Source organism: Egretta garzetta, unplaced genomic scaffold, assembly GCF_000687185.1.
Source record: "Egretta garzetta isolate BGI_Z169 unplaced genomic scaffold, ASM68718v1 C9140402, whole genome shotgun sequence".
Classification (NCBI taxonomy): domain Eukaryota; kingdom Metazoa; phylum Chordata; class Aves; order Pelecaniformes; family Ardeidae; genus Egretta; species Egretta garzetta.
The window spans coordinates 1-6,691 of NW_009269987.1; the positions used below are offsets into that span (position 1 = coordinate 1).

The window sequence follows — 6,691 nt, forward strand, 5'->3', positions numbered from 1 at the left end:
CTAGCAACACTATTCCCCGCCCTACTACTCCCCTCGCCCAACAATCGATGAATCACAAACCGCCTCTCAACCCTTCAACTATGATTCCTCCACCTAATCACAAAACAGCTGATAATACCACTAAACAAAGCAGGCCACAAATGAGCTCTAATCCTCACATCACTAATAATATTTCTCCTAACAATTAACCTGCTAGGCCTACTACCCTACACCTTCACTCCAACCACACAACTATCAATAAACATAGCACTAGCCTTCCCCCTTTGACTTGCCACCCTACTCACAGGCCTACGAAACCAGCCCTCAATGTCCCTAGGACATTTACTCCCCGAAGGAACCCCCACATTACTTATCCCTGCCCTAATCATAATTGAAACAACCAGCCTACTCATCCGTCCACTAGCTCTAGGCGTCCGCCTAACAGCAAACCTCACAGCAGGCCACCTACTCATTCAGCTCATCTCCACAGCTACCACCGCCCTACTCCCAATCTTACCTGCAGTATCAGCCCTAACCACGCTAATCCTACTCCTACTAACCATTCTAGAAGTAGCCGTCGCCATAATCCAAGCCTACGTTTTCGTCCTCCTATTAAGCCTATACTTACAAGAAAATATTTAATGGCCCACCAAGCACACTCTTACCACATAGTAGACCCAAGCCCATGGCCCATCTTCGGGGCAGCCGCTGCCCTACTAACAACCTCCGGATTAGCCATGTGATTCCACCACAACTCCCTACAACTCTTAAGCCTAGGCCTACTCTCCATAATCCTAGTTATACTCCAATGATGACGAGACATCGTACGAGAGAGCACATTCCAAGGCCATCACACACCCACAGTTCAAAAAGGCCTGCGATACGGAATAATCCTATTCATTACATCCGAAGCATTCTTTTTCCTAGGTTTCTTTTGAGCATTCTTCCACTCCAGCCTAGTACCCACCCCAGAGCTAGGCGGACAATGACCCCCAATAGGCATTAAACCCCTCAATCCCCTTGAAGTTCCTCTACTAAACACAGCCATCCTCCTAGCATCAGGAGTCACCGTCACATGAGCACACCATAGCATCACAGAGAGCAACCGAAAACAGGCAATCCACGCACTAACACTCACAATCTTACTTGGATTCTACTTTACAGCCCTCCAAGCAATGGAATACTACGAAGCACCATTCTCAATCGCCGATGGAGTATATGGTTCAACCTTCTTCGTCGCAACCGGGTTTCATGGTCTCCATGTAATTATCGGATCTTCATTCCTATCAGTCTGCCTCCTACGACTAATCAAATTCCACTTCACATCTAACCACCACTTCGGATTCGAAGCGGCAGCTTGATACTGACACTTCGTAGACATCATCTGATTATTCCTCTACATAACAATCTACTGATGAGGATCATGCTCTTCTAGTATACTAATTACAATTGACTTCCAATCTCTAAAATCTGGTAAAACTCCAGAGAAGAGCAATTAACATAATTACATTCATACTAACTCTATCCCTTGCACTATGTATACTCCTAATCACACTAAACTTCTGACTAGCCCAAACCAGCCCAGATTCCGAAAAACTATCCCCCTATGAATGTGGCTTCGACCCCCTCGGCTCTGCTCGACTCCCATTCTCTATCCGCTTCTTCCTCAGTAGCAATCCTATTCCTACTCTTCGACTTAGAAATCGCACTCCTACTCCCCCTCCCATGGGCTATCCAACTCCAATCCCCCACCACCACCCTAACCTGAGCTTCCACCATCATCCTCCTGCTCACCCTAGGACTTATCTACGAATGAACACAAGGTGGCCTAGAATGAGCAGAATAAACAGAAAGTTAGTCTAACCAAGACAGTTGATTTCGACTCAACAAACCATAGTCAAACCCTATGACTTTCTCCATGTCCCTCTCACACCTAAGCTTTTACTCAGCCTTCACACTAAGCAGCCTAGGACTAGCATTCCACCGCACACACTTAATCTCCGCCCTCCTATGTCTAGAGAGCATAATATTATCTATATATATCGCCCTATCAATCTGACCCATCGAAAACCAAACAATATCCCCCACCCTAATACCTATACTCATACTTACCTTCTCGGCCTGCGAAGCTGGCACAGGCCTAGCAATACTAGTAGCCTCCACCCGAACCCATGGCTCAGACCACCTACACAACCTAAACCTACTACAATGCTAAAAATTATCCTCCCAACAATTATACTCCTACCTACAACCCTCCTATCCCCACAAAAATTCCTATGAACTAACACCACCACCCACAGCCTACTAATCGCTACCCTCAGCCTACAATGACTATCTCCCACGTACTACCCACTTAAAAACACAACCCAATGAACTGGCATTGACCAAATCTCATCCCCCCTACTAGTTCTATCATGCTGACTACTTCCCCTTATGATCTTAGCGAGCCAAAATCACCTCCAGCACGAACCCTCACCACGAAAACGAATCTTTATCACAACCTTAGTAATAGTCCAACCATTCATCATCCTAGCATTCTCAACCACCGAATTAATACTATTCTATATCTCATTCGAAGCCACACTTATTCCAACCCTCGTACTAATCACACGATGAGGTAACCAACCAGAACGCCTAAGCGCAGGTACCTACCTACTATTCTACACCCTAATCAGCTCCCTGCCACTACTAATCACAATCCTATTCCTACACACCCAAACTGGTACCCTTCACCTAACAATACTAAAACTCACACACCCAACCCTCACTACCTCCTGATCCAGCCTTCTATCAGGCCTGGCCCTACTAATAGCATTCATAGTAAAAGCCCCCCTATATGGTCTCCACCTATGACTACCCAAAGCCCACGTAGAGGCCCCAATCGCAGGGTCAATGTTACTTGCCGCTTTACTTCTAAAACTAGGAGGATATGGCATTATACGAATCACCCTCCTAACAAGCCCCCTCTCAAACCACCTGCACTACCCATTTATTGCCCTAGCCCTATGAGGAGCACTAATAACTAGCTCAATCTGCCTACGTCAAACTGACCTAAAATCCCTCATCGCCTACTCATCCGTAAGCCACATAGGCCTAGTCATCGCTGCAAGTCTAATCCAAACCCACTGATCATTCTCAGGAGCAATAATCCTTATAATCTCCCACGGCCTAACCTCCTCCATACTATTCTGCCTCGCTAACACAAACTACGAACGCACACACAGCCGAATCCTACTACTCACTCGAGGCCTCCAACCCCTACTACCACTCATAGCCACCTGATGACTCCTAGCCAACCTCACAAATATAGCCCTACCCCCCACCACAAACTTAATAGCAGAACTAACCATCATAATCGCACTATTCAACTGATCTACACCCACAATCATCCTAACTGGCATCGCAACTCTCCTAACCGCCTCATACACCCTATTCATAATACTAACAACCCAACGAGGAGTCTTACCAAACCACATTACATCCATCCAAAACTCAAACACCCGAGAACACCTCCTAATAGCCCTCCACACTATCCCCATACTACTCTTAATCCTCAAACCAGAAATCATCTCTGGACTCCCCTCATGCAAGTATAGTTTCAACCCAAACATTAGACCGTGACTCTAAAAATAGAAGTTAAAACCTTCTTACCTGCCGAGGGGAGGTTCAACCAACAAGAACTGCTAATTCTTGTATCTGAGTCTAAAACCTCAGCCCCCTTACTTTTAAAGGATAACAGCAATCCACTGGTCTTAGGAACCACTCATCTTGGTGCAAATCCAAGTAAAAGTAATGGAACCCACACTACTTCTCAGCACCTCAATACTACTCACACTAACAGTCATCCTAACCCCCACCCTACTCCCCCTTCTATCAAAAAACTTCCAAAACTCTCCAACCACCATCACACGAACCATTAAAACCGCCTTCCTAATTAGTCTAATACCAATAACACTATTCCTCTACTCAGGCACAGAAAGTATTACCTCCACCTGAGAATGAAAATTCATCATAAACTTTAAAATCCCCCTCAGCTTCAAAATTGACCAATACTCCATACTATTCTTCCCCATCGCACTATTCGTAACATGATCCATCCTCCAATTCACAGCATGATACATACACTCAGAGCCATACCTCATAAAATTCTACTCCTACCTCCTAATATTCCTAATCGCCATACTAACTCTAACCATCGCCAACAACATATTCCTCCTATTCATTGGCTGAGAAGGCGTAGGAATCATGTCATTCCTACTAATCGGCTGATGACAAGGTCGAGCAGACGCCAATACAGCCGCACTCCAAGCTGTACTCTACAACCGAATCGGGGACATCGGCCTTATCCTAAGCATAGCCTGACTTGCTTCCTCCATAAACACCTGAGAAATCCAACAAGCTTTTACCAACACCCAAATCCCCACCCTGCCCCTCCTAGGCCTCATTCTCGCCGCCACAGGAAAATCAGCCCAATTCGGACTACACCCCTGACTACCTGCAGCCATAGAAGGCCCAACCCCAGTCTCCGCCCTACTCCACTCAAGTACTATAGTGGTTGCCGGGATCTTCCTCCTCATCCGCACCCACCCAATACTCACCAATAACCAAACTGCTCTCACCCTATGTCTATGCTTAGGAGCCCTATCCACACTTTTCGCCGCCACATGTGCCCTTACACAAAACGACATTAAAAAAATCATCGCTTTCTCCACATCTAGCCAACTAGGCCTAATGATAGTAACAATTGGACTAAACCTTCCACAACTAGCCTTCTTCCACATCTCAACACATGCCTTCTTCAAAGCCATACTATTCCTATGCTCAGGGTCTATCATCCACAGCCTAAACGGAGAACAAGACATCCGAAAAATAGGGGGCCTACAAAAAACACTCCCAACAACCACCTCCTGCCTGACTATCGGCAACTTAGCACTAATAGGAACCCCATTCCTAGCCGGATTCTACTCAAAAGACCTTATCATTGAAAACCTAAACACCTCTTACTTAAACACCTGAGCACTCCTCCTCACACTCCTAGCCACATCATTCACCGCCACCTATAGCCTACGCATAACCCTCCTAGTTCAAACAGGATTTACCCGCATCCCTACAACCTCCCCAATAAACGAAAACAACCCAACCGTCACCAACCCAATCACCCGCCTCGCCCTAGGTAGCATCATAGCCGGCCTCCTCATTACATCCTACCTCATCCCTACAAAAACCCCCCCAATAACCATACCCACAGCTACAAAAACCGCAGCCATCATCCTCACAATCCTAGGTATCATTCTAGCCCTAGAACTCTCAAACATAACCCACACCCTAACTCAACCAAAACAAAACACCCTCTCAAACTTTTCAAACGCACTAGGTTACTTCAACCCCCTAACACATCGACTTAACTCCACAAACCTACTAAGCAGCGGACAAAACATTGCCTCCCACCTAATCGACCTATCCTGATATAAAAAGATAGGCCCCGAGGGACTTGCCGACCTGCAACTCATAGCAACCAAAACCTCAACCACCCTACACACCGGACTAATCAAGACATACCTAGGAACATTCGCCCTATCCATCCTAATTGTCCTATCAACATATAGACCCAAAATTAATGGCCCCAAACCTCCGAAAATCCCACCCCCTACTAAAAACAATCAACAACTCCCTCATCGATCTACCTACTCCTCCAAACATCTCTGCCTGATGAAACTTTGGGTCCCTCCTAGGCATCTGCTTAACAACACAAATCCTGACCGGCCTACTCCTAGCCACACACTACACTGCAGACACAACATTAGCCTTCTCATCCGTCGCCCATACATGCCGAAACGTACAGTACGGTTGACTTATTCGCAACCTACATGCAAACGGTGCCTCATTCTTCTTCATCTGCATCTACCTCCACATTGGCCGTGGCCTCTACTACGGATCCTACCTGTACAAAGAAACCTGAAACACCGGAGTCATCCTCCTACTCACCCTAATAGCAACTGCCTTCGTAGGATATGTCCTGCCATGAGGACAAATATCCTTCTGAGGGGCCACCGTCATCACCAACCTATTCTCAGCCATCCCCTACATCGGACAGACCCTAGTAGAATGAGCCTGAGGCGGGTTCTCAGTAGACAACCCCACACTCACACGATTCTTTGCCCTCCACTTCCTCCTCCCATTCATAATCGCAGGCCTCACCATAATCCACCTCACCTTCCTGCACGAATCAGGATCAAACAACCCCCTAGGAATCGTATCAAACTGCGACAAAATCCCATTCCACCCTTACTTCTCCACAAAAGACATCCTAGGCTTCATGCTTATACTCCTACCACTCACAACCCTAGCCCTATTCTCCCCCAACCTCCTAGGAGACCCAGAAAATTTCACCCCAGCAAACCCCCTAGTAACCCCTCCCCATATCAAACCAGAATGATACTTCCTATTTGCCTACGCCATCCTCCGATCTATCCCCAACAAACTAGGAGGAGTACTAGCCCTGGCAGCATCCGTACTAATCCTATTCCTAATCCCTCTCCTCCACAAATCAAAACAACGTACTCTAGCCTTCCGGCCCCTCTCCCAACTCCTATTCTGAACTCTCGTCGCCAACCTCCTCATCCTAACTTGAGTAGGCAGCCAACCAGTAGAACACCCCTTCATCATCATCGGCCAATTAGCCTCCATCACCTACTTCACAATCCTCCTCATC

General features: G+C 46.7%; 1 pseudogene; it reads left to right on the forward strand.

The window, feature by feature from the left end:
* The first annotated feature begins 1,453 nt into the window (after positions 1-1,453).
* Positions 1,454-6,685, forward strand: LOC118453225 (annotated as a pseudogene).
* The last annotated feature ends 6 nt before the right edge of the window (positions 6,686-6,691 follow it).